We start from the raw sequence: 13,040 nt of genomic DNA on the forward strand, positions 1-13,040 counted from the left end.
GTCCCCCTACTATGTCCCCACTGGTTCATAGCTCCAGTCAAAAGCTATTCAGGCTTCGGCCAATTACCGATCAAAAATAAATAAATAAATAATGTTCATTTTTGAAGAGTCAAATAATAATATTTAGTCATTATTTCTTTAGAAAGACATTGAACTTATGTATATTATTTTAATCAGAGAATTTTTTTCATTGAACTAATTATGATTTTAAAAATTCCAAAAAAAGTGGACATTTTAGGGGGAGCACACCAGGTGCTATGTTATTTTTTTATGAAAAAACAACAGCACTTTGTGTATAAACTCTTGTTCTTACTGCATCCACATATATTGAGTGTAACTATCTCCATTTTCTTGTTGAACTTCAGACTTTGTCGATTTTAGAAAAAAAAAAAAAGTGGCATCTTAAGACCCCTTTTTGGTCCTCCATATTTGTGCACTTACCCCAAGTGAGGATGAGTGGATATGGAGATATAACTCCTCAAGTTCCTTCTTAGTCAAATATACTTATCATAGTTTAGAGGGGGATTTAGTTGTGGATTTTAATTAGAAAAACATATTGATAAAGGGTCTAGTCCTGAAAATCAATTGCTTTTGGTGGGAAACCGCTCATGGAATAATTCTCACAATAGATAATCTTAACAAAAGAGGATTCTCCTTTGTTAATAGATGTTTATTATGCTACCTAGACATGGAGAGTATCAATCATTTGTTTTTGCATTACCAATATACAAAGGAAGTTTGGGATTCACTACTAGAAGACTTGAAAATATGTTGGATCCTCCCAGAAAATATGAAAGATTTAATGAAGAAATGGCCCTTAACCCCGTATAGTCACCCTATATCTAAAAGACTTTGGTTTCAAACTCCTCTGGTAATGGCTTGGAACATTTGGAAAGAGTGAAATAAAAAAGTGTTAAGGGATGAAGCAAGAAGCAACAAGGTGCTCTTCAATATCATAAAACAACAAATTAAAGAGAGCATTAATGCGGGTCAGCCATGCATGTCAAAATTTTTTCCAACCCTGCTACACCTTACACTAAAACAAAAATGGGAATAAATCATAATCTATTAAGGGTAAATTGGCACACTATTCTACTAAGGAAGAGTTGTAATTGGTCCCCACTAGAGGAAGGTTGGCTCAAGTGTAACTTTGATGGTTGTTCAAAAGGGAACCCAAGATTATCAGGAGTTGGAGGCTTAATAAAGGATTATAGAGGTTACATGATAGAAGGTTTTTGTGCTAACTAGGGAAGAGGCACGAACAACAAATAAGAAGCTATGGCGGCATGGATGGGACTTACTCGGCTACAACATCATAAAGAAAGAAATGTGGTTCTTGAGGGTGACTCGAAACTTATTATAGATTGCCTAAATGATATCACCAAAGCTCCATGGGAGATAAGAGGAATAACCCAAAACTATAAAGATTTAGTTAGGGATTTTAGTAGAATAAAAGTGTAGCACCAATATAGGGAAGGAAATGCACCAGCAGATGATATTGTGAATCAGGGGTTAACCAAAATATGGTAGTGTTACTTTAATTTTTATGAGAGCTCATTGGGAATAAAACAGATTTTAGCTAAAGAAAGGATAAATTCCTCACAGGATGATATGGTTAACTACTCAAAAGGGATAGGTGATGATAGTTTTCTTTTAAAATGAGTGCCAAGAATTTTCAAATTCAAATTAACCACCTATTCTCCTACAATATTTTGAGTAGGATGATGATTACCTGGCTAATAGCTATGATGTGTAAGTTGCCAAGTTAGCAGAAGAATGATGTGGATATCATAAATTCGAATAATCTAGAGGGATGTGTATGAGATAGGTCCTCCCTTGCTTTATGGGGATTTCAAAAGATAATAAAATCATTAGTGAGAAAGGCGATGGTCTTGATTCCCGAAATGACTTAAATTTTAATAGTGAGAAAAGAGATCCCACATGTGTGGACAACGAAGCTCATCAAGACAAATATGACCTTTTTAGGAATTATTATTTAAGGAAAAAAGCTACTTCAAAAAATCTAAACTGTTCTGTGATTCACTTTCATATATGTTGGTTATGCTCTACAAAAAAAAGAGATCAATATGGGGAGCCCTCCCAAAAGGACGGACTCAGAAAAATGTGATGGCTTGCAGAACACTGGAGAAATTTGGGAGCTCTTGCATAATGCAGGTTTGACTCCTTATTTTCTTGCCATGAAAGGGTATAACAGGGCTTTGTCCATGTGATTCTATAATTCATGGCAAGATGGTGCGGTAACTGTGGGGATTATCTCCTTTGTGGTGTCTCCCAATTTTATTGCAGAGGTCATGGGGCTAAAAATGAAGGTAAAAAAATGGAGAGGCAAAGCAATGGTGACTACAAAGCTTACATTGAGAAATTCTTCGAGAAGGGTGAATGGTCGGTTGTGGTCCAAAATGGGTACGGTTGCTCTTCTCTCCCTAAACCCTACCCAATAATTAGTTTTTTTGTTATGAAATACTTCACTTTGGAGGGTCATTACACCACAGTTCATGGGTATCAGTTTCTAATACTAAATCACATTAGGCATGATGAAAGAGTTAACCTACCCTATTTTAAGTTTTCATCCTTGGAGTCCTCCATTGCAAATGAGGCTAATCCGTTGCTTTATCAAGGTTTAATTTACCTCATGTATAAAGTTTCTTTTGACCATTCCCCGAACCACAACTGTTGTTATCCTTACCTAGCAATGTTGAGCAAAAGAGGAAAAAATATGGATCCTCGGTCGAGATTGAATTAATAATCCAAACCTCTCTGCTCTCTGGACTGCGCACCCTCGATTAATACCAAGGGCAAGAAAACCCTAATGTTATTGGAAATTGAACCCCTCGAGGTTGCCCTTTTAAATATCAACCTAGACAAAAAAAAATGGATACCCCTGCTAAATCCAAAAATATAGGAAAATAGTTGGCGAGGAAGAATATCACAATTGACCTAGACCTGCATGGCTCTGAGAATGAGGAGAAGAAGATATTTGAGAAAGAAACAAAAGAGGGTATTTCGGGGGAGAGAAGATCGGCTAGGATCCATGTGAAGGAGAAGAAAAGAAAGATGAAGACAAAAGAGGTGGCGGCAAACCTTGATGAAGCCTTTAACTTGGAGGAAATAGAGGAGATATTCATTGATGATTTAGAGGATGAAGACTTCCAGGCCAAAGATGAGTACCAAGATTAACAATTTAAGGAAGAAATGGAGGAAGAGAGTATGGAGGAGGATTTTGAATTTTTTTACTAGAGCCCATTGCCCCCCAATCATATGGAAGATGATGAGATGGTTCCTTTCTCACAGGAAATACCGTCAGAGAAACAAAACAACAATAATGTGGAGGATCAAATAAAGGAGCTCAAAGAGCATGTTCTCAACTTGGAAGAGAAGAATGAAGATTATAGACAAAAGTTTGACAACTTTTGTGAGGCTTTCAGTTCTCTCTATGATATTACTGATGATGTAATGAACAAGGTGGTCATGGGAGTGGTGTCTAGACAGGAAAAAATAAAGAAGAAAACTAGGAAGTTGGCAAAGCAAGGGAAGAAAGTGGAGGGCACTAAAGGCAAGGAAGATAAGAAAGATGACACTTGGGCAATCTAGATCGACAAGATTTAGCACAACTGGAACTTGATCAATAGTGATTAGGCAATTCTCTCTAATTTTAGTTAAGTGGAATACTAGGTATAGGAAGTTAATGGTTTTGATTGTGTTTATGCCTTGAAGGGCCTCTGTGCCACTTAAAATAGACTTTATTTTGATGATGACTGTTGTTACCGTGTTTAACTTTGGTAATACTCATAACTCTTTTATTATTATAGGTAGATGGTGGTTAGTTAGAGTTAGTATGTTTAAATACAGAGACATGTTAATTTTTAATCATTTTTAAGGGTTGGATTTGGATCTTTGTGACTGGCTATTTGAGGCTAGGATTTTTTTTTCTATGATTTTGTTGTTTCATAGGTTCGGGGCCTTCTCCTTGCTAATATAATAAAAAATATATCAGCTTCAATTATAATTTGCACCAATTTATACATGAACACAAACATTAAATTAAAATCGTTAAAAATAGCTCTGAGTGTCTACCACACACATATCGGTTTGAATAGAAACCACAACAAGTTTCTAGCTCAAATAAACTATCTATGCCTCAAACATAGGGAGAACTTCATTATATCAACATAACCATGCAATCCTACAACATTCCATTACACAAAAGAACACAGACAAGGCCAAATAATAAAGTCAACATCAAGATTGAACTAATATATGGATATAGACAGTCCACATCTAAATATCCAAAGATTCAATGGGTAAAGATAGCCCACCAAACTAAAAAAAATTTAGATCTAAACCAATGAAACATACAAAATTATTATCACATTAGTAAACTGCAAACTTGAAGGATGACCTAAAAATTAAGAACCAATATATCAGAAAAACCCCTTTGCATAGGTAATGTCAAATCTAATTTAATATTTAATCAAAGCATAAACAAGTCCTCCTATATCACATTGCATAGAGGATGTGGATAACTCCTCTATCACATAGTGTGATATAAATATATAATGATATGCAGAGTATATCTCTCATTATCAATGCAATTAATGCTTCCAAGTCTTTAAAATCAACAAAAGAAACCAACTCCACATAAGAAAATTTAGGAAGAATATAATATACCAAGTGTTAGGATATAGGTGAAATTGACCTTGTATTCCTATTTCATTCTTGTGTGTCTCCATGTTCCTTGGAATTTTTTCTATAGGACATGAGAATCAAAATATTTATTATTTATTTCTCATAAAAAAATTGACTACATTCCAAAGAGGTGAACATATGTTGGTGCTAATTACAATTAATAATAGAGTAATATTATTTCAGGTCATCCATTTTGGAGTGGGAATTTCCATGAATTGCATGCGGTTCATGTCAGTGCATGTTGGAGTGCCACATCCTTTTGTAGTTGGTGGAGTTGTTAGAGAGTAGCAGAGCACTCAATATTGTCAAACTATGATTAGAGGTAGGTTAGACATACATGTGAAGAACATATAAAGTTATTAATTGTTTTGACTATATTTATTGGTTGTCCATTATACTAAACATGGTTTTTCAAGTGGTTTTTGCTTCTTGATTTTGGTTACCATAGTTGTTTTCACTCCCACAAAATTCTATAAATTGGAGCCATGATATAAAAATTTCATATTGATTTGCAAGTATCCAACTACTGTCAGATTTCTCAAATAATTGTATTGAAGAGCATTGTTGAGTATCTCATTTTCAAGATTAATAATATTCTTGCCCTCTTTATCATGTGGAGTTTTTTTCTCAAAAGGGTTTCTCTATGTAAATTTGATGTCTACTTTGGTTTTTTTATTTTTTATTTCATGTTTTAAGTTGAATTTGTAATCTCTTTAATCTAATTGGGTAATCAAATTTTCAATCACTTTGCATGTGTTAATATTGCATTTTAGTTTTACTTTATTCTCAACATTTAGAGTTTGAGCTAATGATTATGTTAAGAGAGAGACACCATTCTCTTAATTGTTGAAGGTTTTTTACATATATTGGGAGCTTTCTGCTTTGTGGGTCTTGCAGATTCTTTAAGAAGGTTACATATCATGGCCACTAGCTCTTCATAGGATATTGAGAATTTTAATAGCACTATAGCTAAGATATGTGTAAATCAAAGATGGAGGATCTCATTAAACAGAGAGACTAGTGATTGCCAGTTTTCACAAGAAGTGAAGCCATATTAATGATGAATGAAGATTGGAATAAGTTGTTCAAGAAGGAACTATAAATTATTTGGTTGTGTCTTGTAGATTCTATCTTCTTCAAAGTATCTACAAACAAAACCATGTGTAAGTTGCAAAAGGGGATAGGTAAAATTTATCAAACTAAAAGATTGTCTAATAAGTTATATCTCAAAAGATGTTCATATTATTTTAAAAAATGAAGGATGGTAATGCTAATTCAAATCATTTGAATTCTCTTAACTTGATTAGATAAGTTAGCTTGCATCAGTAGATGTTAAAATAGCAGATATGTATATAAGTGTATTTTATTTATTTTCTCTCTTCTTTAATCTTGGGAAATTTAATCATTGTTGTATCTGGGAGTGGTGCAAAGAGAAAGATAGGTAGTCTCATTTCCATGGTTATTTGAGAATAAATGAGGAGAAATTATATTAATGTTGGCTCCCACGATGCCTTCCATGTGTGGCGTAGGTCCAAAAATAAAGGGCCTAAATGAGATAAAGGTAAGGATAAGCAAAAGGGTGTTTGTGACACCCCAAAAGAGTAGAGTATAGTATTGTATTTTTTGCAAAAGAGGGCATGTGAAGAAAGAGAAATAAAACATAAAAGAGTCCAAATCCTCTATTGATGTTGATTCTCATGCTTTGTTATTTCAACCAATACTATTAGTGATGATTCTTGGATTGTTGATTTTGATAGCTCCAACCATATGAATCCTTGTAAGGAATGGTCTTCTATATACTCAACATATGACAAGGGAGTTGTTTTCCTTGGTGATAATAGTACAAAGAATATTGTCACTAAGGGAAAGGTAAATTTGTGTTTTCATTATGGAAGGGTTATAACCCTTGATAATGTTCTACATATTCTAGGACAATTATAAGAAATTTAATTTCAATATCCAAGTTGAACTACTTTAGAATGCATATAACATTTGACAAGTCTAGTTGCGATTGGTAAGAGATATTTTGGTGATAACAAAAGGATCTCAAAATGGAACTTGTATTTATTCTGAATTCCTCTACTTTCTATAAATCTACCAATATAAATCGATCTAAAAATAAACATATGTTGTGGCACTATAGATTGTTTCACATAAGTATTAAATATCTTAGACCCTTTTAAATAAAAAGTTGACTCACAATATTTCTAATTATTTTGTTGGCAAAAATGATTCCCATGATCATTATGTGATTGGTTGTCTCTTTTGTTGTTTTATTTATTCTTGAAGAGAAGTATATGTTCAAAGAAGGTTGAAAATATTTGTCTATACATTTGCTATAAGATTTTTTGTTCTAGTTAGTACATCTTCAGAGAGGATGACAAATCTTTCTAGGAAGCAAGTGGGATTTCACTATTAGAGAAATGATTATTAAGTAGACTTTATATTTTAATTACATTTATACTTCATGTAATTGTAAGGCAATAAAAATCATTTCAAGGTAGTACTTCATGTTCTAAACCACTATAAAAGTAGTTGTCAAGATGAAATGGTAGAAACATTTTGATGACTATATTTTTATTGAATAGTCACTGGTTAGTCAAAAAAATTCCTCCCAATCTACTCTTATAAAGAATGATAAATCTATATGAATATTATATTTATGGTACATCGTGACAATCTTATTGCATCCCTATTTTTCAAAAATAATGAGGACCGAAAGTGATGATTTGCGGGTGGTAGAACACCTCTATTTTTACTCAATGAAGAGTTTGGATGGGTATGAATGAGCTCATCATGGGAATTATTTGCTCTCTTTTTTCCCTTTAAACTTGATTCATTCCAACAATCCACTCAAGGTCTCTTTTCTCCATATTTGTCATCTTTAAAATGCCCCAAATGTTGAGTCGTCCTAACTGAAGATTCCTTCTTTAGGCTTGTTAACAATAAAATGATTGCTTTCTTTGTGCTTTCAGTGTTTCATGCAAGATGCTCATGTGATAGGATAGAGGCATAAAAAAATTAAAAAATAAAACACACAAAAATAAATAAATTACTTTTTATGACTTGATCATCTTGCCACTTAATGCTAAATCTATTACATAATGCCTCTTTTATAGAGGTCTTTTGGATACACAGAGAAACATCTAGAAATAGTTCTAATCTTGACTGGCATAATTTCAAAAAATTTCTAGAAACATCCTAAGGCTTTCTAGATCATTCTATTCACATTATCATCGAGGTGGGAGAAATTACATATCTCAACACCCTCCCCCCTTAATTTCGACCACCAATGTTGCAACATTCTCAATTTACTTTGTTCTTGAAACTTTTCTTTACTTTATAACTTCAAACAATCTTGATGATGTCTTTCTCTTGTCTTTGTCCAACTGATGTGACGATCCTTCAAAACTTCAATCTACAACTTCCTAGAAACTTGTCATCTATAGATGTCTTGTCAATACATTTCTTTGACCTAAAACATTTGTTATGCCTTTTGAAAACCTTGTTTGATTGCTATCAACTTTCACTTGTAAACTTTGATACTCGAACAAATTCTTGATCATACTTGTAATTTTCTGTCAACTGGATCCATAGGTCCATCCACAATCCATTTTCATGCATTCATTCTTTGACTCTTTGTACAAATAATTATTATCACAATGATTCTTCAAACTACAAATAATGCACAGATGTAGATCCCAACATCTATCCTTTGTATGTCCTTTCCTGTTACAATATGAACATTGCATAGTCTTCATACCTTGAACTGATTCACTCGAACCTATAACACATGTATTCATCTTTCCTTTACCTGTAGCATATCCAAGACCTTCATATTTGGGCCTCATTATTGGCTCAATAGGATCTTTCATTCCTTGTTCATTCTTTCCCAATCCTCTACCTCTATAACCCATTATTTTCATGATTTTTAAACCAATATTCTTTACATTGCCATTACATCGAACAACATTATCATTTTCTTTTTGGCAATCTTTATCACAAACTTCTTCGGAAAAAACACAGACACAGACACAAATCTTCAGTGCTACATGAAACATCACATACCAATGCCTTAGACTTCAAACATTCATTCTTTTCTTTTAATTTTGTGATTTCATTCATCTGCAAACTATTTGCTTCTTCCAATTTTTTTAATTTTTCTCCTAAATCTGTAACCAATTTCACTCTTTGTTCTAATTCTCCATTCTGTTTCTTAATCTCATCAAACAACTATAGTTTTTCTTCTAACTCTTTATTTTTATCTTCATCTTTGCACAAATATTTCTCAAGATCACTATTTTCTACTATAATTTTAGCTAATTCTTCTTTAAATGCATTAAAACTTATTCTAAATGATCTATCAGAAATTAAATTTGCATTTTCCTTCAACACTCTTTTGCCTAATTTTCCCATTGAAACAATCAATTAAACAATGTTTTATCTTAATTTTGGCAGCTTCACTTGCCTTCTCCACAATATGCTTTGTTAAAAAAAAATTCTCCAAATAATGAGCTTCTTTTACCAGCGACATCTAGACCCTCAATCTTCCTTTTAGATTTTCAATACCTGCGTGACTACAACCATCTTTTTTGAGAACTGCATTGATACCAAACTGAAAGCATAGATTAAAATAACAATTGTATGCTACGGCACAAGAAATAACATATTATTTTTTTATTTAACTCCCAGCTACAAATCAATCTCTTTCCTCATATGCAAATTGCTATCTGTGTCTTCTTTGTTCACTAGGTCTGCCTTTCTTTTCAATCCTCTCTGCAACGGTTCCTCTTATCATTCTTTTCAATAATCAATGGTGGCTTCAACGCATTACAAATCTGCAATCTTCTTTGTTTTGTAAACTAATGAAATAAAAAAAAAATAGCAATTTTGATATTTGTGTTTTCATAGAAATTAAAAAAAAACACATTTGAATATTTTTAATTCTAATATTTTCATTCCAAATCCTAATTTCAAGTCTCACCACAAACACAACTTAAACATATAAACCTATCAAACTTAAACTTAAGTAATCAATCAAATGGACAAAATCATCACAATTCTTAGTTTGACAAACTCCAACTCGACTACCCATCTATAGGTTCACTATCAAATTTAAAATAAGTTAATCAATTAATAATCTTTTTATGATCAATCTCAACTTCAATTGTGCCTAGAATAAATAAAAAATTTATGAAAATGTCAATACTAACTACTATAATCTTCAATAACCTATTACAATTTAAAAAATTAGTACTAACTACTATAATCTTCAACAACCAATTACAATTTAATAGATGACAATTACATTAATATATTATGTCTAAAGTACTACTCATATACTTCTAAATAACTATATTATTGTGTTGTTTTTGGATTACACTTTGTGAGATGCTTTGCATCTTCTAGATTACACTATATGAAATTTTTTTGCATCACAACAATTCAACTCAACATGAACAGTGGAAATTTTATGTTTCTAATTATATTATACCAACTCATCTATCAACTACAAAAAAATTTCTTGACCTATTTTAATATTTATAACAACTATTTTTATTATTTCAATACTATAAAGACACCTACTCCACACCTACTCCCCAATATGACACTTAATGGTTTCTTGTTATGCTAGAAAGTGAAATAAATATTTGATGTGAGATTCCATGCAATCTCTCAACGCGCAAATGTAACCAAGCATCCAAGTTGCAGATTCCATGCAAAGAGCTCGGACTGCACGTACACTGCCGAGCTGCAATGGAAACTTGCGTAACCCTAGTCTAGTTTCTTTAATGAGCTCAACAGTGACCTCGACGAGCATCTTGCTCGGACAAGGAAACCACAATACAAGCATTCATTTTATTGTTAAATCCTAGAGGGGACATTTTCATGACTGAACATTGGCCCTCGAGCTTGTTAAAGATGGGAAATATGAACAACAAAGAGATCGAAAATTTTGAAGCTTCGTGGGTTCTTGGAAGTCGAGTCAAGTTTAGAGGGCGAATTGACACCAGAGATATCCGGTAATGGTGTCATTCAAACCGTTCCAAAGTCTCTCTTGAGTGAAAAGACTAAAGTGCTCTATCTTCCTCAAGTAATCTCCTTAGGTCCTTAAAATTTCAAAATGAAAGATCCACGGAAAGATGACATGGAACATCTGAAGTCAGAAGTGGCACGAAAGATGCACCTTAAAATCATCAGAGAAGGTGACCAGGAATCCTTGGGCTTCAAATCTGTGATTTTGAAGTTTAAGGAGAAAGATAAGCAGGATAAAATAAAGAAAAGCTATGCTAAAGAATTTAAACTCAGCAGCGAAGAGTGTGCTTGGATGATAGTGAGGGATGCCTGTTTTGTTCTAGAGGTACTCGACAGATTTGGAAAAGATGAAGATAAGGATAGAGTGCATGGATGTTTTGTTTTGGATTATTTTTTATTTACATCATTATATATGATTCTAATATACATTTTATCTTTTTGAGTGTAGTCACTAGTCTTTATTTTGTTTTACTAAATCATCCATTTCAAAACACATTTGACTTGGTTTTCAATATTTTCACATTTTGAATTGGGCAAAACCTAGAATTTTATCCCTTAGATAAGATTGTTGGTATGATCTTGTCCCCAATTTTTAAAATTCAAATTTTCACTTTTCAAGGCTCATGATATGACCATTATTCCTTAGCATGAACACCAAAATTTTTAATTATGTATGATTTCATAATTTAAGACATCATCCAATAATAATTACACAAAATAAGAGACAATTAGCATATAATCAAAGGATCATGCAATAGTGCATATTCTTTTACAACACTTAGTTAATTGTCAACTGACATCAAACATCACCAATCAATAAATTGTTTTTTATTGTTATTCTTGCAAAGACACATATTTGTCATAACTTGTGATTATCATACATTTGGCCTCATCATAACCAATAATTAAAATTTCCATTTATTTTCATCACTAGTCTATTTCTCATAACTATAAAATCAGCCTAGGGGCTAGAATAAGAGTTAAGAAAATTTTCATATTTTAGCAGTAAAATCCATTAGAGGTCCTTAGCACCATATTATTTTCCTAATGCATAGGTCATTAAAGTGAATATTTTGTGTGTATATATTTGTTAGTGTGAATAGAGTATATTTCCTAACTATTTTATTTCTATATAATTCTCCACTTAAATCCTTTAACATTAGTTTAAGTTTACTTAAAGAATTTTCAAATAGTATTCCATATAGATTGTGTTTCTAGCCTCATGAATGATATATTATACAAGCACATATAGTTAATCTATAATCACTTATTTTGATATTCTCTTTTAGGAAATGGTAAGGCATGAAGGAGATGACTTGAGGAAGATAGAACACCTTATTCTTTTCACTCAAGAGAGACTTTGGAACGGTATGAATGAGACCGTTATGGGATTTATCTGGTCTGGTTAATTCCTCTAAACTTGATTCAAACTCAAGAACCCACTCGGAGTTATTTTTCTCCTTATTTCCCATCTTCTACGATAACTAGAGAAGGGCACGGCTTAAACAGTACACACTAAGCGTTGACCGCTAAGTGTGGATGGTGTGGGCCCATTTCTTTTGCCAGCATCCGTTTCCGTTTGTCTTGTTTCCGTTAGTATTCAAATTCAAACATTGCTCCTGCGCACGAGTACGGCGTATTTGGTTGAGTATTTGGGGTGGTTTTTATTTCCGAGCATTCTCTAGGCATCTGCCAATATGGGAGGTCTGGAACACCATATGCGCAAATGTGTTTGGTGAAAAGGATTGGCAGGTGTTTAGCCAGTCTCAAAAACCATGTGCGATTCATAGGTGTTGAGACAAACTCAAAAACTGTTGACAACATTCTGGCCTGTGCGAAAATGGGAGCTTTGGATCAGGGTATGGACATCTAGCACAACTTAGCCATATCATTAATTTTATCATATGTTGTTGCTACAACTTCCCTAGTAGACATGCTTGTAAAATGTGTAAGCATAGACAAGGCATGTGAACTGTTTGACAGAATGCCTCTGAGAATTGTTTAACAAAAGGATATGCAAAATATGGAAGAATAGAAAAGGCACCTGAACTGTTTGACAAACTGGCTCAAAGGGCTTCATCTGCTACATCAATTTCCTAAAATTGTCATTGAAGCAAACAAATTTTTAAGTTTCTATTGAGCAACCTCCAATGATGAATTTTTAAGTGCTAATACCTTCAATGATGAATATTTCCAAGATTAAGTCACTTTAATACCTTCAATGACCGATATTTCCAAGATTAAGTCATTTTGTTCTCTGGGTGATTAGAAAAGGGAGTGCCTACTTTTAGATGGTT

This window comes from Cryptomeria japonica, chromosome 7 (assembly GCF_030272615.1).
Source record: "Cryptomeria japonica chromosome 7, Sugi_1.0, whole genome shotgun sequence".
In the NCBI taxonomy this organism is placed as follows: domain Eukaryota; kingdom Viridiplantae; phylum Streptophyta; class Pinopsida; order Cupressales; family Cupressaceae; genus Cryptomeria; species Cryptomeria japonica.